The sequence below is a fragment of the Dermacentor variabilis genome, chromosome 8 (assembly GCF_050947875.1).
Source record: "Dermacentor variabilis isolate Ectoservices chromosome 8, ASM5094787v1, whole genome shotgun sequence".
NCBI classification, from domain to species: domain Eukaryota; kingdom Metazoa; phylum Arthropoda; class Arachnida; order Ixodida; family Ixodidae; genus Dermacentor; species Dermacentor variabilis.
In genome coordinates, this window is record NC_134575.1 from 101,958,019 (window position 1) to 101,982,378 (window position 24,360).

Below are 24,360 nucleotides of genomic sequence, written 5' to 3' on the forward strand. Positions count from 1 at the left end.
TTCGGCGCCGCCGCTACGCCTCCCTGCCAAGCGCGTCCAGGCATGTTCCAATGCCACGTGTCTTCATGTGCGTGTGTGTGTGTGTATGTGCATGTTCGTGCCCACGCTTGTCGAAGCGCGGCAGCCGGGGAGAGGAGCTCCCAACAACTGTGAAGCTAGGGGGTCTGACAGGCGCCGACACGACGTATGAGCCACCTTCTCTTCCCATTGTGCCCCAGCGGCGCCGGCACGACGGCTGCGCCACCTTATCCCATTGTTCCCGAGCGGCACAGTCACGTGCTCGTCTATAGAGGGGTTCCTTCTTGCCCTCAACTGCGAGAGTATAAAAGCAGCTGCCCCCGGACGCCAAAGGAGGCTCCGATTTCTTCTGTTGAGTAACGTGCTCTCCCGTCTCTCTACTTCGGTCGACCTGACCGCCAACTATTTGCGATGTTAGAATAAACAAGTTGTTTTGTTGTTACCAGTCGACTCATGCGTTGCCGGGACCTTCGGATGCTTCCAGTTGTACCCCAGGCCGCCAGGCCAACGCTACCCTTGGGGCTTGCGACCCAGGTGCAACAACGGGCGTCAGCGCCGAGTTCCCAGCAACTCGTGCCAGCGGTGCGATTACAACACCCGGAGAAGCCGCTTGACGTTCGGCGACATACAGAAGACCCGCTGTTTTATGAGATTCTGGAGCAAATGGGGCGGGGACGTTCCCTTACAGTGTACTAAAAGAGGTAGGGTGTTGAAAGAGGGCTCGTGCCTGAGGCTCCTTTTCTAGACGTCACAAGGTGGCGCCACTTCCCCATGGGCTGTATGGAAGCCGCTGTTTCACCCGACAAGCTCTGCAACAGCCAGTTGCGCGGGTTGCGCTTGTGAATGTTTGTAGCTTTCCTTTATTTTTTTTTCAAGGTCCTCGCATGCTCCGAGGTGGAATATTGAGTGAGGGCAGGTAGAAGAAAGGCTAGACATATTGAAAAGACGAGCGAGCCAACACTTTACATAAAGTTTGGCAGTATGCTATCAAGTGTTATACAGTACTTAGCCGTACAAGTCACAATTGTTGCTTATGCATCATTAGGCTGCTGAAAATCTACAACTGTGGAAATATCCGCCGCGGTTTCTTAGTCGAATTTCGATGGGCGTGAAATTTAAGAACAGTGCAGATTTATTTAGGTGCACGTTCAAGAACCCCAGGAGGTCCAAATTTCCGGAGTGCCCCGCTACGGCATACAAGCCTCATAATCAGATCGTGGTTCGGTACATAAAATCCCATAATTTAATTTTTTTAACAGTGGAAATGCACATAAATTTCTTACAATCCCGCGCCACACAGGAAATAAATTATAAATGAAAACATGCTCTTTAATATGCAGCTATCACTCAAACAATACTTGAAAATTCTATAAAGAGATTTGCCACTTCATTTCTAAAAGTCCCACGATAAACAGTATATTGCAGATAGCAAAATTGATTAATAACAATGTTTGTGTACCTAATTACGCAATTACTAGTCAATATGAGTGTAATGCAAACCAACACACGTATTTTAGTTAGTGAATCAAACAATTCAATAATTAAGTATTTGTTTCAGTTACATGAGTTAATTCGAAGTTGAATAAATAAACTTAATTCTCTATATCACCCTTATACTGCGGCGACAACCGCTGTGCATTATTAAAGCTAGAACAGCTCAGGGAAAAGCAAGCCTTTATTTTAAACGGATGCGCCGTTTGAACTGTACACGAACTACAAAGCAAATTACTAACACAAAGTTAAACGCACACGCCAGCTGCGCACAACTAGCACACCTGACAAACAGCAGGGATGAGCGAAGGATAGTCTCACTACTGTCGCCGGGGCTGTCATACAAGTGCCGGACCTTTCCGGCATCGAGGCGATGCATAGCGCGTGCCGCCCCTGGCCACGCTACTGCCTTCTAGTACACTGCAGTTTCTCGAACGGCTGGAACCCTCTTCTCCGACGCAGCAGTCGCATTCTGTGCATGTGGCAGAGCTGCATTGGAGACGGCGGAGGGCAGCGTGTCATGCTGGCCGCTCGTCCAGACGATGTCGCGGTGGTCGCGGGCTTCGGTCGTCGACGGCTCCTCGTTGACGTGGTCGCGCATCTGGACGTGGGCCTCAGCGCCGTCCCTCGCTCCAAGGCTCACCGACGTGGAACGATCAGCTGCAAAGGTGTGGTCCAGGTGGGAGCGAACAGACAACACAACGGGCGGGGATGCTAATCGCGTCTGCAAATTATTAAACGGCTACACAGCGCACACACGGCTGAAACTTAAAACTGGTGCCCGCCCGCTCTTCCTCTCGAGGTAGCCCCCTTCTCGGTCGCCGTCAAGGTCAGAAGTCCGAATTCCTCCTCTTAAGGCGCACCAAATTGGACTAAACCGAATAAACTCCTAACGCAGCCAAATCCGTTCAAATGAGTTCAGTTCCAAGCATGTAAGGAAAGATAATCAATCCTTTTGACCTCATCAAAAGATTCATCCTCAGTCAAAGAACACCATTCGATACACGGAGGCATAATACCCTGGGCACTCGGGAAGACATAAATTTGAAAGAAGAAACTCGCTCAAACAGAGCCATTGCAAGTCGGAGCTGCGTTGATCCTGTACGGGGCCCCCGTCGTTGTTCTCGCTTGCCATTTCAAGGAGGTCTTGCTGGTAACTGGTGGTGTTCTATTGCGGTCTTGCGATGCGGCGAATGTGCCACCCCGAGTGCGACTTAACAGACTGAAATGTTGAGCAGCTGCAGATAACGTCATGTTCTAGTTGTCTCTCTACTTCTCTATTGGTTGTCCGCAGTTCCGCTTCCGCGACTTGCTGCATTTCATCAGCCTAGTGGATGTGTCCTGCGTAGGGAGAAGGGACAGATTACACGCTTGCTTCGCTACAGCTGTTTGTTGTGAAGCTCCACTTGAGTTGGCAGAGAAGTTTAATTAGTAAAACGGGCTCAGCAGTGAAATCAACTGCACCGCCGACTCTTGAAGAGGTCAGACTCCATACATTTTGTCCTTCTTTGTCGGACATCTCACTGCTTCCGCAGGTGAAGATTGCTCAAGAACAGCAGACGCTCCAGAGGTATCAAGTACGACGCAATTTTGAAAAGGCCGCATGACTATTTTATTTGCTTCTGTGATTGGATGGCGGAGTTACACAACTCCGCGCTGTCCGTGTGCCTTTGTTGCCAACTGCTGTTTTTTTTTAAGTTCTATTCTACTAAAGTAATCTTTATTTCACACTTTCGCCTCTTTTTCTTGGCAGTGTTCTTCCTGCGCTTCCTTCCTGCGCGAGTCCATTTGACCTGGTTCTTTGCTTGCCAAGTTAAGGAGAGGTGTATCGCACAGGCGTACCTGTAATATACACCTTATTTCATTTCTCTTCTGTAGGTTTACGCGTTTTTAGCGCGAATGGTGGTCGTCATTCACATTTGTACTAGTAAAGGCACCCCCCTCCCCCTCACGTGCATAGAGATGTTACCTTAGGTTGCCCCTCCCCCCGCCCTGACAGAGAATCCTCGGTACGTGCCTGTATTTCGACATTACTGAGGCTATTTGTCGTCGATTATTCCGAAACTAGATTATGAGGTTGTAAGAGCGCCTTCTACTCACTAGGATGTTCTCAAACTCACGACTTTGGTAAGCTCAAGGTATGGGCGGATGTGTAGCCAGCAATGCTCTGCGATGTCGGCGAGCTGAACCTTGCTGTGACGAGGATTGGTGCACTTGACATTCGACTTCACCTCTCGAGTCACCCGCAAAAACTCTTCGACGCTGCAGTGTCGCACTTGTCGCAAGACTTCCCTTATCGTAGCATTCGGCTGGCCGTTGAAAACTGGTGCACACTGCACGATGAGTTCCAGGAGGTGTGGGTGGTTATGCAGGGCTTCGATGTCTCGTGCACCGCGCTGGGTCTTGCCGACGCAGCACAAACCCGACGCAGAACAAAGCCGGTCGCTGCCCAGACACAGACTGCGTTCTTTTTCGTGGTTTCTTTTGTGTAGTGTTTAAGGTTCCGGGTTAAGGTTAAGAAAAAATATCCAGAAAACACTGACGATGATTGTGAACGTAAAAGGTCAACTTGACCTCTGGAGTCAGCCTCAAAAACTCTTCGACGCTGCCGTGTCGCGCTTGTCGCAAGGCTTCTCTTATCGTAGCATTCGCCTGGCCGTTGAAAACTGGTGCACACTGCACGACGAGTTCCAGGAGGTAGGGATGGTTCTGCACGGCTTCGTTGTCTCGTTTACCGCGTTCAATGTCTTGTTGATGCAGAACGAAGTCGGCAGCTGGCGAGACACAACTTGTGTTCTTTTTCTTGGTCTCCTGTGTGTAGTGTTTAGGGTGCCGCGTTGAGGTTAACAAAAATATGCTGTTGACGATTATTGTCAACGTAAGAAGTTCCGAATGTTTCTACAATGTTGTTCGCTTTATCAATATAACGATGCGGCTGCAGGCATATCTTTGTTGCAGTGAGCCTATTTATGTAACGTCTCTTGTTTCATTGTGTAACTGCGCAGAGAACAGCAAACAAAGCAAATCCGTAGCAGTAGTTCAGGTGGCGATGCATATAGAAGCACATTCGTTTCATATGTTTTGTCTTCTGTGTCGGTGAGCGGAGTAAAGGCGGAAAGAAACGTTCTCCACAGGACAGACGCTGTCAGACGAGTCAGACGGCAGCGACATGTGCACCGACGTGGAAGTGGACCTCAATGTTTTCGCTTTGTGGCGCGTTCGTCTCGAAGATCTATAATGGTTTACGTTTGGAGACGACGGCACTTCACGACTCGGTAGCTTGACAGCAGGCGCCCTTTGAATCGGCGCTAAATGTCCAACCACTACCAACTGACTAACCACCGACTGTCAATCGTGGCGTGACCGAGGGAAGGAAAAAGCTGCATAATAACAGAATGAGTGTCTATGAATGCGAAAGCATTAAATTGCCCTAAAATTGCCCCGAAAGCATTAAAAGGCTGCGAACCCTCGACGCTGTGTAATAGTTAAAGCCACCATCTTTGGCGTTCAGGTGAAGTTAATTAAGGTGTCGGTAAGCGATGCGTCTCAGCGAAGCGCCATATGAGGACCGGAGTGTCAGGCTTCGAGAACCTAACTGCGCGCGTCGTGCTTGCGCCTTGAATATCCACCGCCCATCTATATTTTGGTCGTCTTTCGTAGCAGGCACCAAGGTGCCAGCCGAGAACGCCTACCGTAGCGTCCACGTGTGTTGATGTCGGTGGGCGCTACAGATCCTCCGCCCAGACAGAACGGCGAAATGTACTTGTCGGCCAAGTGTAGACATCCATGTCGCAGTGACGTGCAGACCGGCGGGTACGCCGGCGACATCCGCGAGGGGCTTCTTGGGAACCGTTTATGGGTAGGCCGGCTTGAGGCAGTATAACGATACCTCTTCGCGACCATTCAGTATGATTGTGGCGGACTTTGGCGTCTTGCGGAGGACACAGTCCACTTTCATTGCCATTATATTCAAAATCTGGAACTAAACGACGAAAGTATGATTATAGTCCTACAAAACTTAGGACGTATGCGGCTGTCTTCGGAAGCGGAAAGTCTCGGACAGCGCGAGTTTTGTCGGGTTCAGGCTGGACTACGGAAGCCTGAAAGAGATGGCCCAGAATAGTAATGTGACGGTGGCAAAACGACATTTGGAGGAGTTAGGCAGTCAACATTGGCAAGACAAATACCTAATACAATTAAGGCAAATGCCTAATACAAAATAATCAAATACAATTAGGTTAGCCAATCCAATGTTAAAGATAGGTATGCGAGTGCGGTTCGCAGTAGTAGTGAGTATAGTGAGGCGTAGTGTAGTGGAATGTCGGGCAGAGGAGTGACGAGGTACTCTCCATCAGGGACTGGTGGGGAGGACAAGTTCAATGTAGGATATTTATTTTGGTGGCAGGCGAATAAAGCCGGTGGGGCGTAGGCGGCACTGGGGTGCGTCAGAAGTTTCTGCGAGAATCGGCAACTCCAGGCCACGGAGTAAGAAACATTTAGGAGAGGAAACTCCGCTGTTTGCGGCGACCAGAAAAGGTCACAAACCCGCGGAGCCGTTATCGTGCTGGCGGCGCCTGGCGGCCTGGAAAGAAATTACCGCCGTTTAGAGCGCGCCGGTGCCCGGGCGCTGCATTTTTTTTTTCGCCGCGGCGTCTACGACGCGCCGGATGGCGCCGCCACTGTATATGGCCCCGTCGGCGCATACAACAATTGTGACCTTATCTGGTCGCCCGCGCTCGCTCGCGCTGACGGGAGTTTCACCTCCTAAATGTCTTACTCCGTGCTCCAGGCTAAGGGTACTGGCAGAGCAGTCAATAAGGGCAGAATGCGCGGAGAGAAAGTCGAGGCCGAGAATTAGGACGTGAGGGCAGTGAGCAATCACGGTGATGAGGACAGGAGTGTGGCGGCCGGCGATGCTAACACGTGCCCTACACATGTCGACGATTGGCAGAGTACCGCCATCTGCAACGCGGACGACGCGTGCTGACGCTGGGTTGAGGAGCTTTTTAGTTGTCGTCGGAAGGCAGTACTCATAATAGAAAGATGTGCGCCTGTATCGATGAGTGCATTGACAGGATAGCCGTCAACGTGAAGGTTTTGGTTCGTAGGTTACCTGAGCAGAGGATTTGAGGGCAGTGTCGACAACCCAGCTTAACCTCCAGAAGCTGCAGTGGCTAGTTATCTGGCTGGGCCCGGGAGGCGATAGGCGGCGAAGAGAAGCGATGGGGTTGGGGCGAACTAGACTGATGGCGTCGAGGTGTGGGCGAGCGGCTGTAGCGAAGGTTCAGCGCAGGGGCATCAGTGGCAGTGGGTTCATGGCGGGTGGCATAGTGAACAGAAGGTCCAAAGGTGCGGTAATAAGTGGCGGCGTATGTCCGAGGAGGCGGTGGCCATGGGTTGCGGCAGTGAGTAGCGACGTGGCCGATGCCACTGCAGTGGAAACAGATTGGTCTGTCATCAAGGGTATGCCATTCGGACGGGTTGCGGCGAGACGTGGTAGAAAAGGACTGTCGGGGACGAGGAGGGCCGGTAGAGAACTGGGGAACGCTGGGTTGAGATGTTTAATACTCGGAACTGACTCATGTTCTCAAATTCCTGTCTGACTACACCCTGAATCATGGCAATCGTGGTTGCTGGCGGATCGGGAGGCGTCGCGGCGAAAGCTGGCGAACAGGTGGCCTCTAGCTCGCGGCGAACAATACGGGTGACGTCGTCAAAGGTGGTAGCCTGACGCGGTCGGCCCTCACATGTCGACGTAGCAGCGGTGTTGGATAGCCGCGTGGTGTGGTGTGATACGGCGGCTCTTAGCCTGTTCAAGGCGACGGCATTCTTTAATGATGGCGTCGATTGTCGAGACGTTGCCGAAAACAAGCAAATTGAAAGCATCGTCGGCGATGGCTTTCAGAGCATGTGACACTTTATCCGCTTCAGACATAGCATCGTCAGCTTTGCGGCATAGAGCCAAGACGTCGAGGATGTATGAAACGTACGGCTCTGTAGATGTCTGAGCACGAGAAGCGAGAGGCTTTCGCAAGGCAGCCTTGCGGCCAATGTGGTCGCCGAACAGTTCCCGTAGATTTTCTTTGAAAGTGTCCCAACCGCTTATTTCGTCGTCATGTGTCTGGTACCACACGCGTGGGGTGCCGCCGACATAAAAGATGACATTGGCGAGCATAATGGTTGGGTCACACCTGTTATTAGCGCTGGCATGTTCATATAGTTTGATCCATTCGTCAACGTCCTGTCCCGCCAGGCCAGAGAACACACCAGCGTAGCGATGTTGGGCAACCGTGACGATTGGAGCCGTCGGACCAGCTCAAGCCGTTGCAGAGGCGGGCTCGTCACCGGGAGGCATGGTGACAAGCTCGATGTACCGACCACTCCGGAGTTCCGTGGCGAGCACGGGGATCGATCACCTCCACCAGAATGTTGCGTGTAGAAATACAGACGGAAGAGGCTATTTACAGGGTATTTACACAGGACTGGAGCCAGAGCACCAGGCCGACATTCGCTCGCTCCAAAGGCACCGACCCACTTCGTCGTCGTTCTCGCGGTGGCTCGTCTCTTGAGTATCGTAATAATATTTATCATTTCTTTATTTCAGTAATTAAGTACAACTGATTTTTCCCTGTTTTGCTTGGTGTCTTTATTTGTGGGCTTCTCATGATATGATTAAGAAAGATCGGGCCCGTTGGTTAACCCCATTTCTTCTCGTTCTTAGATAACGAGGGCCTCGAATCCGGTAACATTGATGCCTTCAGGTAGCATGTGCGGGTCACGTACTCGTGACCCCTGCCGCAGAAAGGATGCTCGGCATCTGCCGCGAAGGCTTGTGAAAGGTGGCGCTGGCTAACACTCTCAAGGTTAGTTCTAGTAGTAACACATAGTTGTACGACTACAATGAAAAGTAGCGATCTTTAAAAACTGCAAGGAACTGAAAGGCACAAAGATAAGGATCGCTGACGACTACTCGTAAAAAGCGCTTCAGAAAAAATTACCGACGATTACGTTACTTCCTAATGCGAAGTTTGAGCGCAGCAAATAAGCTGTTTCACCTTTTCGATAGATTGAGGCAAAGAAATCGAGCAACACATGTATGCGCCATCACAGAATTTTTATTTTTCACACGTATTCCTTTAACAAAGACTCCACTAGCAGTTCTTGACAGTCACGAAGGAAGCTTTGTGGTCGGAGAAATAGACTGATATATGTTCGACTTGGTACACCAATGCTTGATTCTCAAAGACGAGATGTATACAAGTGCCTCGCGAGGTTGTCACAGCCGTGGGACGCGTTACGAGCGAGAGGAACGGGATGTTCTCCCGCATAAGTGTTAGGAAATTGCTGTTTGTCTTTATGTCAAGCCGCCACCGATCTGGCTCTCTGATTGCCACCGCACAGGGCGAACGGCAGCGGCAATTTCGGCTCGGGCGGTGCACATATACAGATCCGCCGCCACCGATCTGGCTCACTGATTGCCACCGCACAGGGGTTGCATTGGAGGAGGAGCGAAGAAAGGAATTAAGTTCGAGCCGGCGCTTTGACAACCGGAGACTCGCAGGAAGAGGGGGGAGGGGGGCAGCGTGTACACCCAGCGGCAGACGATGGGGGCAGAAGCGCGCGCAGCAAGCGGACAACACGATAAAGGGAGGAGGGAAGAGATAGCAGCGACTGACTGATGCCGCTGACGCAGATAGTGAGTCAACCCCAGCTGCGGAGTTGGTTTCAGGGACAACGAATAACCGGCGCGTCGGCAACTGAAGAGCACCCTATCCGCCACACAAGAAGAGGGGGGGGGGACCCTTTCCTCCTCTTTCTGCATGGCGGCGACGGTGTTCTATGCAGTCACCTTATCTTGACTCTCTAGCGGCGTCAGCGGCATCCAGCGGCATCCAGCGGTATCAGTCGGTCGCTGCTAGCGCTGGGGGGATGAAAGGGGGGGCGGAGCTGGTTACGAGGCCGACGACGACGCGAAACCCAGGAACGGACGCCAAAGAGCTGCGCTCTAAAAAAGTTCCTCTGGCAATCGGCTAAGACTAATAAAAATGAAGGATCTAAGGTAAGGGTTGTTCATGACAGCTTTTCATTAACGACATTCCCTGTATATGGGACGCCCAGTCTAACTGTGGGTTGAGGATGCGCAGTAGCGCCGGAACCCGTCCACGTGGACAAGACAGACAAGGAAAGGAGCATGAGCTCAGACTGATGAATGTAAATGCTCGCAGCATTGTTAATAAGGTTGACGAACTTGAATGCGTGTCGCTATTACACGATCCACATACATTAGCTATAACTGGAACGTGGCTGCATGAAGGTATCGCGGATGATGTTTTTCCCAGCGCATATAACGTGCTGCGTACAGATAGGGCGTCGAGAGGCTGAGGCGTTGCCCTGTTAAAAAATCACTTAGATATGAAGTTCTGCCGTCAATTTATGACCATGAAAGCGTATGGTGTAAGTTGTTTTTTCACCATTTTGCGTTGGTGATCGGTGTAATCTATAGACCCCGCGGAAGCCTTATTGAGTTTTTTTTAGAACCTTGATCAGCACTTAACAATAACTGCAGATAGAAGTAAAGTTATTTTGGTGGGGGATTTCAACTCAGCAGGAGTAAATAAGGATGCAAGAATCCCTGTATACTTGAGAGACCACATGTGGAACTTATGCTAGAAATCATGGTGAAACATTGCTTGGTTCAAGCAGTCGAGAAAAACTACGCAAATTCAAGGAAATTCCAGCGCCATTTTAGACCTGTTATTATTATCAGGGAGTACCTTTGAATATAATATCGAATTGCGGGACGGAATCTCGGGCCATAAAATGGTCGTAGCCACTCTAAACAATATAAAATGTTGAAATAAAAACCGGTTAGCTCATGTCTATAATTTTAAGCGAGCCGATCATACGACCATCCTAGATTATTTAGAATTGGCTTTAGACCGTATGCCGAAAGAAAATGATGTAGATGAATTTTGGAGGTGTTTTAGAGGTAGTGACCAGTTCATTATCTATGGTTGTGCCAAAAGGAACTAAGCGTTTACATAAAAGCGATCCGTGGGTTTCTAGTGGGTTAATACATTTAAAACGTCAGCTACGTCGTGCGCGCCAACGAAAAACGAAAAATCCCGTGAGGATATCGGCCCTTAGCACTCAAGTCCGACAGAAATTAAGAGCGTCTAAAACGTGTTTTTTCAGAACATCACCTCAAAAATTTTGGTGATACGTCAAAGCCTTCAATCAAAGCCTTCAATCAATGGAATAGTTGTAAATGACACCGTGTGCAACAATACCCAAATTATTGCCCAAGAATTCAACACTTTCTTGGTTCTTGTTCAGCCGAAGAGATGAGTGCTGCAATAGATTGAGAATGCGAGGAGCATAGGAATGATAGTAATTTTATCTCTAAAGAAGGTATAGTCGACATGTTGCTAAAATTGGACGTAAGCAAGTCTCTTGGTCCTGACAAAATACCGGATGAGTATTTCAAGCGATACTGTGAATGGATTGCCTGCTTCTTGGTTAAAATTCTTTCTGTGCCATTTATAAATGGTGCATTACCAAGTCGATGGTTAGTAGCGAGGATTGTGCCTGTTTATACGGCAGGAGACAGGCTAGACATTAGGAGCTACCGTCCGATATCCATAACTTGTACGGCTTGCAAAATCTTAGAACACATAATTCGTAAACAATACAATATATTGAAAACAATAACATTTTTTACAGCAAACATGGTTTTCGAAGGCGTCTGTCAACTTTCATGTAATTATTTGAAACAATGCAGTTTTGCAGAAGCACTTAATTGTCGCGAACAAGTTGATGTCGTCGCTCTGGATTTATCAAAGGCATCTGATAGGGTTAGCCATAGCAAGCTAACTGAAAAGCTTCATGGGTATAATGTAAATTTAAAAAAATTGTATTCACGCTTACACAAACAGTTTGTTGAAGTAGATGGCGAGTGCTCCTTTTTCCTTCCTGTATCATGAGGTGCACCTCAGGAGTCGGTTTTGGGTCCAATTTTGTTCCTGCTGTATATTAATGATATCACAATCGATGTGCATCCTATGATTGAAGTGCGGTTGTTTGCCGATGATTGTTTGTTTTTTGCCGCGTTAAGAGTGTTTCTGATCAAGAATGATGCTTTATGTCGAATTTATAACTGGTGTGAAAAATGGCATATGCAAATCAATTTTGATAAATCTGTTCGCATGACAGTTACGAGTAAGAAAACTCCATTGATGTTTTCGTACGCTGTAAATAAGAATGTAAATTAATCGTTGCACAAAGCTGAAATATCTTGGCGTAACAATCACTAGCAACGTCAACTAGAATGAACACGCCGAAAACATATGTGGATCAGCCCAGCGCAAGCTTGGCATGTTACGGCGTAAATTAAGAGATGCTGCTCCAGACACTAAATTTGAGGCATACAGTAATATTGTTAGACCAAATTCAGAGTATGCTTGTATAATTTGGGACCCTCATCAACAATACACAATAGATAAGTTAGAGAGCATTCAGCGAATGGCGGTTAGGTTTATCTTTTCTGATTAGGACAAAACACACTCGGTAGCCTCCATGCTCGTCAGGGCTGGTCTCAATACGTTGGGTGTAATTTCATAATTAATGTCTTAGTAATTTCATAATTGATTTATTCGTAAAAGTACACATAATTACATGAGCGTAGTATACATAAGGAGGTCCCATTGTCAAAGACTGTATCGGGACCTCATGTTAAAGACACTTATGGTGTTATACAATGTTTAAAGCAACAGTAGTATAGACGGAAAATCGCAGGAAAATCGCACGCCTTAAGTTTTTATGTCAACTCTGTAACAAGAAATACAAACGAGAATTTAGTTTCAGGTTAGTCTCCTGGAAGGGTTTCACCGCGAACTAATCACTCGCGGCCTCACTCGGGGCACTCTCGTCGTGAGCGCGCGGAGCGAGATAGCAGCGCCCCGGTGTGGCCCCGCAGCCGCTCCGGTCACTTGAGCCGTGGTCTGTTTACTTTTTTGGCCGACAGTACGCACAATTCTTACAATCTCGTGCCACACAGGAAAGAAATTATCAATCAAAACCTGCTCCTTCGTATGCAGATATCGCTCAAACAACACACGAACATTCTATAAACAGACTAGCTACTTAATTTCTAAAAGTCCCAGGATCAACACTGTACTCGAGATAGCAAAATTGATTAAAAATATTTGTTTACCTAATTAAGCAATTATTTAGGTAATGAGTGTAATGCAGACCAATACACGTATTTAGTTAGTGAACTAAACAATGAATGAATTAATGAGCATTTGTTTCAGTTACATGGGTTAAGTCGAAGTTGAACAATTACACGAAATTCCCTAGATCACTTTCACACCTTTATACTACGGCTACAACCGCTGTGCACTATTCAAACTAGAACACCTCAGGGAAAAGCAAGCCTGCGTCGTTTGAACTGCAAACGAACCACAAAACAAATCGCTAACAACTCAAAGTTAAACGCACACGCCAGCGGCGCACAACCAGCACACCTGACCAACAGCAGGAATGAGCGATGGGAAGGCCTATGCGACGGATGTTGGCGGCGGCGCTACTGTCGCCGGGGCTGGCATCCAAGTGCCGGACGTTTCCGCACTTCTGGCATCGAGGCAATGCATGGCGCGTGCCACCTCTGGCCACGCTACCGCCTTCTAGTAGGCTGCAGTTCCTCGAACGGCCGGAACCTCCTTGTCCGACGCAGCAGCCGCATTCTGTGCATGCGGTAGAGCTGCATCGGAGACGGCGGTGGGCAGAGGGGCAACGTGACATGCTGGCCACTCGTCCAGACGATGTCGCGGTGGTCGCGGGCTTCGGTGGTCGACGGTTCCTCGTTGACGTGGTCGCGCATCTGGACGTGGGCCTCTCGGCAGATTTAAATTCCTGGCATTGCTGTAGAGGCAGAATCCGGGAATGTTCCTGTATCAGTGGTATTATTTGCAGCGGTAAACACGGACGAAAAATGGTTGTTTAAAGCAGAAGCGCAGTGCGTTGCGTCAACACGGTCTCCGTTAGCGTTTGCGAGGTCTATTCTATTAGGTTGTGACGTAGCGGAAAGCGTGCGCCCAAATTTGTTAGGGCTTGTTTCAAGTATTGATAGTAGGTCGTCTGAACAAAATTTGCTTTTTGCAGCTTTAAGTTTGTTTAAGTATTGTTTAACGCATGAGCGGTACCGCTCCCATGCTGCTGCACCTTGGCTTAGGTGAGCCGTTCTGTTGAGGCGTCTCTTGCATTTGCATAGTATTTTCACCTGTCTGTTAAACCATTGGCATTTATGTACTAAATACAGCTTGGTTCGCACCGTTGCATCGTCAAGCGACGCCACATGTCCGTTTTGCACCTCAAAAATATAATTGCTGATCTAATGAACCAAAGCCTGCTCGTTTTCGTCAATGCGACATGTGATTTTCTTGCTTTTCCCCAGAATTCCAAGGCTTTCTAAGCGGTAGACAGTTCCTTTTATGGTGTTCCCGGTACTATCACGTTACGAAAGGCGTGCACGTTACATGGTGTCGTGACACAAAAGTAGCGAGCGCAGTATGTGACGGTAAGTCACTTGTAATGCAGGAATTTATTATAATTATAAGTACTATGCATTGTGATATTTAACTTGTAATATTCGCAGTTTCCGCAATATGCCCAAATTTTAATGCATTGGAAGTCGCCGTGTGTCGGAGCTCATGTTTGGAATATGAGTGCTATGCCGATGATCCACTTTTCAATAACATCGTACACAAACTTTTGAAGTTAGATGAAGACTAAACAAAATAAACTCCTTATACAGCGAAATCCGTTCAAATGAGTTGAGTTCCTAACATGTCAGGGAAGAAAATGAATTCTTTTGACCTCGTCATCATTCTCAGTCAAATAACACGTTCAGTACACGGAGACATAATACCCTGAGCCTGCGCACTCGGAAAGACATAAATTTGAAAAAAGAAAGTCATTCTAACAGAGCCATTGCAAGTCGATCCTGAGGTTATCCTGCATGGTGCCCCCGTCGTTGTTCTCGCTTGCCATTTCAAGGAGGTCTTGGTGGTAACTGGTGCGGCTCAACTGCGGTCTTGCGATGTGGCGAATGTGCCACCCCTAGTCATTACAGAACAGAGCATGTCACATGTCATGTTCTAGTTCATTTTACACTTTCGCTTCTAGTTCTTGGCAGTGTTCTTCCTGCGCTTCTTTCCTTCGCGAGTCCATTTGACGTGGTTCTTTGTTTGCGGAGTAAAGGTGAGGTGTATCGCACAGGTGTGCCAGTGATCTACACCTTATTTCATTTCTCTATTGTAGGTTTACGCGTTTTTAGTGTGAATGGTGGGCGTCATTCACACTTGTACTAGTAAAGGAACCCCCCCCCCCCTCCTCATTTGCATAGAAAAGTAACCTTAGGTCCCCCCCCCCCCCAAAAGAGAATCCTCGGCAAGTGCCTGTATTCAGACAATACTGAGGCAATTTTTTCTTCGTTGATTCCAATACTAGAGTATGAGGACGTACCAGCGCCTTCTCACTGAGATGTTAAACTCGCGACGTCGGTGAGCTCAATGTATGGGCGGATGTGTAGCCAGCAATGCTCTCCGATATCGGCGAGCTGAACCTCGCTGCGACAAGGATTGATGCAGTTGACATTCGACTTGATCTCTCGGGTTAGCCTCATGAACTCTTTCACGCTGTAGTATCGCACTTGTCCCAAGGCTTCCCATATCGTAGTCTTTGCCTGGCCGTTGAAAACTCGTGCACACTGCACGACGAGTTTCAGGAGGTCTGGATGCTCGTGGATGCGTTCGATGTCTCGTGCACCGCGTTGAGTCTTGCCGACGCAGAACGAAGCCGGCCGCTGCCGAGACACAGCTTGCGTTCTTTTTCGTGGTCTCCTGTGTGTAGTGTTTAAGGTGCCGCGTTAAGGTTAACAAAAAATATGCAGAAAACACTGACGATGATTGCCAACGTAAAAATAGCCGTATGCTTGTAGAAAGTTCTTCGGTTTATTAAAAGAACGATGCGCCTGCAGGCATATATTTGTTGCAGTGAGCCTATTTATTCAGTGCCTGTTGTTACTTTGCGTAACTGCGCAGAGAACCGCAAAGAAAGCAAATCTGTAGCAGTAGTATAGGTGGCTGTGCATATACAAGCAGATTCGTTCCACATGTTTTTTCTTGTGCCGGTAAGCCGAATAAAGTCGGAAAGAAACGATATGCATAGGACAGACTCTGTCAGAAGATCTATAATAGTTGCTGTCGCGACTCGTTTGCATGACAGCAGGCGCCCTTGTATTGGCGCTAAATGTCCGACCACTACCGACTCGGCAACTACCGACTGGCAATCGTCGCGTCAACGAGGGAAGGAAAAAGCTGCATGATAAAAGAATGAATGTTTCTGAATGCGAAAGGTATAAATGGCTTGTGAGGAACGTGTGGCTCTTTTGGCGTGACCACACGAAGGTACAAAACGGCTACGACACCTCGACCTGTGGTGAGAGTCCAACCTACGACCTTTGGGTTTTTCGGACGCAGTTAATTAAGACGCCGTTAATTAGGATAGAGTTAATTAAGGCACTCGAACCATCGAATTTTGGTTAAAGTCGGAGCCACCATATTTGATGTTAAGGTGAAAGTACGGAAGGTGTCACTTCATGCTTTTACCTTATTCTTTGCGTGAATAGTGTAAAGCATTCTGGTCATTTTTCTCTCGTCCTTTGTGCAGAAATTTTGCATCATGAAGGATTCGTCATCACATTTGTGAATGTACGGTTTAAAATGGCGGAATGGTCGTATCGAAAAAATGAGATGCTCATTTACGTGTGACGCCATCCTCCTTTCGCCGGTGTTTATGCCGGCGTAAGACGCCAACCCTAAAAAATTTCTGGGGAGAACCCTGGTCGTGGCAATGCTCAGATTCCAAGCCTTGCGCCTGTGCTTCGTGCTGAAATCGTTCTGCTGCTTGTTCCCCAAAATCGACCAAAATAATGGAACGACCTGTACTACTGCACTGTAGTTATCACTTATTTATCAAGATACAAGCTTCGTACATAGCACCACTTTAATTCTTAAACGCCGAGCGTGGTACAACCCCTCCATCATGCAGTATCCTTCGGGGAATGCGTGACTAATTATTATAATCACACATTATTGAGGCTATTCTTTAATTATTCCAATATTAGATCATAAGGACATAAGATCACCTTGTGCTCACTCAGATCTTCTCGAACTATCTCGACGTTGTCGAGCTCAAGATATGGGTGGATTTGTAGCCAGCAATGCTCTCCGATGTCGGAGAGCTGAACCTCGGTGCGACGAAGATTGATGCGGTTGACATTCGACTTTACCTCTCGGGTCAGCCTCATGAACTCTTCGACGCTGCAGCATCGCACTTGTCGCAAGGCTTCCCTTATCAAAGCGTTCGCCTGGTCATTGAAAATTGGTGCGCACTGTAGGGCGAGTTCCAGGAGGTACAATAACAAACTTACCATCATCCAGCAATACCTTAGGTCACTTCAGTCTAAACCGGATATTATCGCAATTCAAAAGACAGGATATGACTATGTCACACTCACTGGATACCGGGCCGTAGAGTGTGAAACGTACGGTAGGGGCCTATACGTGCTTGTAAATAAGCAGCTTACACACATCCCGCATGACTTGGGCTTCATGGAGAAAAAGCTAGAGTAGGTCATGGTTGAGGTTGTAGTACCAACTTCACACGAAAATCAAAGGAACAATACCTTATTCGTACTCAAAATCTACAGCCATCCGAAACGCCAGAAACAAAGAAAATATTAGAAAAGGCCAGTAATCTAGCTGGAACTAGACCTCTGATTATATTGGGAGACTTCAATGCAGCCAACGAGCCATGCAGCTACGTTACGACGAATGTCAAGGGCAGGAATCTGTGGAACCACGCGGATGAGCTAGACCTGGTCTTCATCATGGATAAGACACATCCTACAAAGCTCGGCAATTCTATCTGCAGAGACACCACACCTGACCTTAGGTTCATTAAGAACACAGAGAATGTTTCATGGACTGACACAAACAGGAATTTTGGCAGCGATCATTACGTAATGGAAGTCAAACGGGAAGTTGAGAATGGCGGAACTCGAGAATTCGAGGTCTTAGACTGGGGCCTTTTTCGTAAGAGCCCAAAGCGGAAAAGAAACCACCAAACTCAATCTCACAGAAGAGTACGCATTTGAGCTTGTTGATTCATAAATATGAGCAGTAAAACAGCGCTAAACGAGACGAGGAGATACACTGACACCAGCACTAACAATCAAGTTACATATACATATATATGCTGACTGAAAGAATAGTCAGCATATATATGTACTCCGCCGCTATCTCAAAGCACAGAATCAAAAGAATTCAGCATGCGCAGAAAAAATGCAATTAATGCGATAGGACTAGAGGGAAGGCTTACACATGCTTCCCCGCTAACACGAATGTGAAATGCTTCGGAAATATGACGTTCGCGGTCATCACCGTATTTTGGCAGGTAGGTCACAGACGGCTTGAAGCCGCATTCATTGCAATGCAGTGATAACTGGCTATCTCTGGCTCGTTTTTGAACTTTGTTTGAGTGTTCGCGCATGCGGTCATTGATGCACCGCCCCGTTTGACCGATATAAAAACACTAACCTCTGCCAGTGCTGCTTTTTACAACTTTTTTTGCTGTTCTTGGTCGCCCGATTGACTTGATGGCGCAGGCTACCATTTCTGGCAGTGAACAGCAACCTAACGCCTGCCCTGCTGACAACGTTTTTGAGATTATACGGAACCTGGTGCACAACTGGGATAACCGCAACCATTTGCAGTGAGAAATTCTCAGATTGAATGACTGCCGATTGCTTTCCTTTAAGGCTTGTTGCGAGGCTTTCAGCGATGCTGCTTAAAAGCGGTACCGGGAAACCTGCGAGCTTGAGCCTGGCTACTTGCGGGTTCCTATACCGCTTTTAAGAACTGATGCGGCGCCACAACTTCAATCACTTGCTCGCTACATCACACTTCTACGATGGAATTCACCGGGTTTCACCAGCTCACGCTTGCATTCTCTCGACCCTAACTTGCATTCTGGCACCCAGCTGTACTCTCCCGTCGCGAAACAGCTTTACCGTGTCTCATTTGGTTGGGCGTCGCTTTTACACATTCTTATTCATTGCTGATAGGAATGTCCAACAGTGCGGCTTGGAAATTGTGCTATTGCGATGAGACTGCCGAGCACCTTCTGTGTCAACACCCATCCTTTGACACTCAACGACGTACTTTACAAGTGTAACTCAACCTGCTAGACGATAGAGCGATCTCAGATCCTTGGACCGTGGCCTAGGCGTTCTTGTATGCAAATGGCCACAAATGCCCTTCTGCATTTCTTGAAGTACACTGGATTGTACGAGCGCTTGTGACAGTGGAGACTCCTCTGCGAGTGACTGTGAATGACTTTCTTTTCTCTTCTTGACTTTTCCCTTTTGCCCCTCTGCAAGTGTAGGGTAGCCAACCGAGCATGTCCTTAACCTCCCTGCCTTTCCCTCTTGGTTTCTATCTTTTTCCTTGCACTTGTCATGTATTCGCTTGCCTTTGCTTGGCGAAATGCAAAGCGCACAAAACAATTACGATAGATTGTTCCGAAAGCTGCAGATTAGGAAACCGAGACCGTAAGTGACATCAAACTGCTGCGGACTACTTGAATCCCAAGTAGTTGTACTACTGGTGCAGAAGCTCCACTGCCTAGGCGAGCACTGCATTGCCATATAAACTTCTGAAAAAAAGAAATTGCGACTGCACAAATTTTACACAACTACCATATTGCAGCAACAGCTTTTGTTCAGTGGTTTCTAATGTTATCAGAAACTCATTTTTGATGATGCTGCCCGATTTCCCTCTGCTCTGTAACAAACCTCATGCCACAATGCCTCTCGAGCGTATTACGTAGTATGCGCCAGAAAACTGCCTTGTGGAACCATTGAGATACTCAGCCAATCATACTCGGCAACGACCTGCCACATGTACTTTCCGAGGTAGAATGCGCATGAACAAGTTACTCTGAATTGCATTATTAGTGTCATTGTTGACCATCACCGCTGGAATGAATACGAAGCAACAAAACGCTGCACAATTCGGAGCTTCCAAAATGAGCTGAACATTTGAACTACTTACCTCCCTGCAATCACCAACCGATAGACATGTCGGTTGCTCCAGTCTTACCATCGACCTGAGTCTGATGCATCGTACAGTACATGTTGTGTCACGAAAAGCCCCTGTACGTAAGCTTCTCTTAGCGCGTTTTGTTTACTGGTGAGGTACCGGCGAAAGCACCTGCCATGGTCATGGTCGATCACGTACATTCCGATGGTGAGGTCAGTAATGGTTCGACTTCGCCCCACCGACAGGGTGATTTGAGCAGCTATCTGTCGTGTTATTGCCACGTCTGGTGTCTTGAGGGACCACGTGCCGATCGAGCACCATGCTCACCACTGATATCTTTATTGCCCGTCTGTTGCACTTGGCACAATCGATGAAAATCATCTCGTCGAGCCTCGAAAAAGTGTTGGTCAGCTCGGCGATGCCGTCATCTAGCGCTTTACCGTGGTGCGCCCATATAGTCGCATCCTTGACTCGTGATGCGTCACACTTGCGCGAGTGACGTAATGTTCCTTGTAGAGCAGACATTCGACGACGTACAACGGCTCACTTTTACTCGGTTCTTCTGGTAAGCTGCAGTTGAAGTAGACACATGTGCATTCGACTCGTCGAGCGAGTGCAAATCGGGGGTCACCGTTGCAACGGCCTGAGCCTGAATCACATAGGTCTAGGCCAGCGTGAAAAAAGGGCCATCGGTGCTGGAGCAGCTGACATTTGCTATCATTCTTCTCTGTGCATATGGGTACAGGTCGCGTGGGTGGTTTCCAGCATCATCGCTGTCACGTGTGATATCCCGTGTTAGTGTAGCTGGCGATGTGCCCAACATGATGCACCTGCACATTCAGTCAGGCCTTCAGCCGTGGGGTGTGCAGTCTCCGCAAGGAGAGAGTAATGGCTTGCCATGGCGCAATAATTCCACAACGCAGCTCTTGTTGTCACTACATTTTCATTACAAAGCGAGTGGAGGGAAGCAAACCCGACCTGTGTAAATAAATGCAAGGAGGGAAGGCGGCAACGTAATTTTGTGAGAACCACCTCGAGCATCTTTGTGTTACTGAATTCAATGCGCTACGGAAATGTCAGGTGCTTATCTCGAGGAGTAGTCGGAACTGCGTTTGATAAGGCTTTCATAATTGATCGCATCCAAAACCTAACCGCCGTGATGTGTGTTGTCACTCTTTAAACAGGAAGTACTGGGCAGAAAAGCGGTGTCTTTGCCAGCGAATCCGAAGTTTCATTCGAAAAACAAGCCATTATAAACCGGTGCCCAGATGAAAAGAACGCTTTGCAGATAGGCAGGAACTAACAAGTGAGAGCTTCAGGAAGGGCGACTGGCTTGTAGTCGTAAGGGAAGAGCACAAAGATAATGAGCCAATAAGAATAGCAGCTGCTGTCGTCGTTCCGTGTAATTTACGTCAAGCTAGAATTACTGCTGGACACTTAGCCAGAGAAACAGGCACACAATCGAGAAACGCTAAAGAAAACGACCACTCAAGTGCAGGGCATTGCCAGTTTTTTCCCTCGCACTGCAATGCACCTTCGTAATGAGTTTGTTGCCACTGCTTTAATGGACTTGTAATATGCCAATTAAGAGGCCGTTGAGTTGTAATTTTGCGTGGTGTGAGATGTCATCGAAGCTAAATACTTGGCAATTTCAATGATTATTGCAGCGAATCACGCCACGATTATGTAAATTTACTGGCTCAAGTAATGTTTGCACAAATCTACTGTGTGGTACATGGAACCTGGGCAAATGAAGGGGAAAAATTGTTCTGGCTCGGAGAGGACAATTGTTCGAGGACGGCTTAATGGTGATTCATGCAGTCTTAAGTATGGACGGTCGGCATAAAATATGTGGGATTCTAGCTTGCAGGTAAAATACGCCATTTGAAACGTGTTTGGCAAATCGTAAGCACTGACGCAGTGCCTATCGTTCTAATGAAAACTAGTAGCCGAAGCTTGTACGGTGGAACACGTGAGAGTAAAACGCACCTACATCATAATACCGGACGAACGTACATTTCGCCTTCCATCAAGTGGTTTTCTTCGTTCCAGGGTGTGTCCCTCCTCTCCTCCTTCTTCCTTTGTTCTACGTCAGCCACGGTGTATGATCTTTATGAGCTTTCCTCTTGATATTTTGTTCCCACGGACGGTGACATTTCGCACGCGTTGCTTCGTCGTTGTCTTTCGCTCGTGCATTCGTTCTCGATGCTAAGTTGTCTTCGCCGCACCACTCCCTTAATGTACATCGCTGATTTCGCGCACTGTCACTCGGCGATTGTTTAGCATAAAGCAAATGTATACAGAGCGATCACTGACTCGCAGGTAGTAAGTCATTTTCACACGCATGCACCATAGAGATGTTTACGAGAGAGATAGATGGAGAAAAAAAAGCGAAAGGGAGGGAGGTTAACCAGATGGGAAAATCCGGTTTGCTACCCAATGCTGGGGAGAGGGGAGGGCGAGGTAAAGGGATAGGAAAGTAGAAAGATACAAAGGAGCATAAACATACAATCACAGTCGGTTGCTGTCACCGCATGCCGTCACCGCACAGCGCATAGCATTTGCAGCACTATAAACATCTGTTCAAGCTGCAGCCGCGTCTCCAATTCTGTTGCCCTTAAAATCTGCAACAGTGCCCTCGTCGCCCGCCGCTGCGATGGCTTGAGATGTTGGCGTTCTAAAACAAGTTCCTCTGTTAGAGGTTCTTGGTGCAAGCGCGCTATCGCGATTGCGAGCGATCATCTCTGTAAATTGTAGCGAGGACAGTCACAGAGAAGGTGCTCAAGTCTCCTCGCTACCAGTCATCACACGAGGCGTCGTCGGCCCATCCCAATGGGAATGCGAGAGACTTAGTGAAGGCCACCCCGAGCCATACTCGACAAAGCAGGGTACATAATGCAAAGAAGGGGTAATGCGTGCAGACACGTACACAAGAGGTCAACACGATCGCAGACTATAAACTGAATGAAGCACTGAGGCGAAAAAAAATAAACACAATTCATCTGCGCATGCTCTGGAATGGTAGCACCACGTGTTAATCCGGTACACGTGCCGGTCAACGTGAAAGGTAACTGTTGAGGCATTTGATCTCTCCCTTATGTAAGGTAACCGAAGGCTGCATCATGCACGCACTTCCACGATTATTGATATACCCTGCCTCGACAACAAGACTCGTATCTTCATTCCTATGCCTGTACAATATCGTGCATTCATCTAACCCATGCCTGCAATTACAATCTTGCCAGTCTTGGCAATGTAAGGAAAGATATGTGCCGATCCACCAGTGAACGCCCTTCAATGGCCGCAGCAAAAGGGAAGTTTATGTACCACACGCGAAAAGAGTCAGTAAAATTGTTGTTCTTGCTGTGATTCACTGGTACAAATATGTTCTTTTTTGCCTTTCACCTTCTCCTTTTTTCTCTGCACGGCAGCGCATATCCCACCTAGGCTATTGGGAGCAGTAAAAACATTAATAATAATATTTGGGGTTTTAAATGCCAAAGCTACTTTCTGATTATGAGGCACGCCGTAGTGGAGGACTCCGGAAATTTTTTGACCACCTGGGGTTCTTTAACGTGCACCTAAATCTAAGCACACGGGTGTTTTCGCATTTCGCCCCCATCGAAATGCGGCCGCCGTGGCCGGGATTCGATCCCGCGACCTCGTGCTCAGCAGCCCAACACCATAGCCACTGAGCAACCACGGCGGGTAGTAAAAACATTAACGCCATATCTACTTCCAACTTTGTTAAGCCTGTGCGATACTGAATATATGGAAGGAGTAGCCACTACTCTTTTCTTGCTTTATGTAATCACGTCCGTCCCCCTCGAAATCAACTTTTTCAGGTGTTCAGTCAGTGACCGCTGCTACGCTAGGATAACCAATAGGCGCCGGACCTGTGCATTAAAACTGGCGCTCATTTTGTGCATGCAGAATCTGGTGAGAGAAGACTTAAGGTGCGGCATGGCAATTACATTTTTTACTACTTTGGAGTGCTTGGATTTAAATTTCAGCAATGGCTTCGAAGATCTATGGGAGTACTGCCAACCACGTGATTTTGTTCGAAGACCGAAGAAATGTCTAAACTGTATTACGAGTCGTTGAGGAAATTCCTTGGTAAACATTATTCCTCCTTCATTAAGCTTAAATTGCTCGCTTGCTGAGGTATCAGCTGAATCACATCAGTTCCTATTGGAGAAAATCAGTAATCGTCAACGTAACGCCTTAATAACACAATCGCCCAAGGCCTTCTCTAAGCAGCTGTCATTCTTGCTCAGGTAAATATCACTAAAAATAGGGGCAACCTTTGCACCTATACAAATTTCTGATTTCTGCATAAACACGCCACCTCTCAACCCAACCAGCGTGGACTTCAAGTACATCGAAATAATTTCTAGAAAAGCACCCTTGGAGACTCGGCATCTGTCTATAAAAGACGACTCTTGAACTTGTTTTTAGTGCAAGTTCATTTATTTACCCCATACATGGAGTTTCACATAAGTGCTTGGGGCGAGGAAAAAAAGCTGCATTAAAAACAGCTCGACTAGTCCCACGTTCCCGGTTCGCTAAGGCAGCATGGCAGTAAAAGAAAAATACATTTCAACGTCGGTGTCAAATTAGAACGCATGATATTCATAGAAAACACTTTACCAAAGTGAAATTTAACTGAACATATTTATCACAGCAT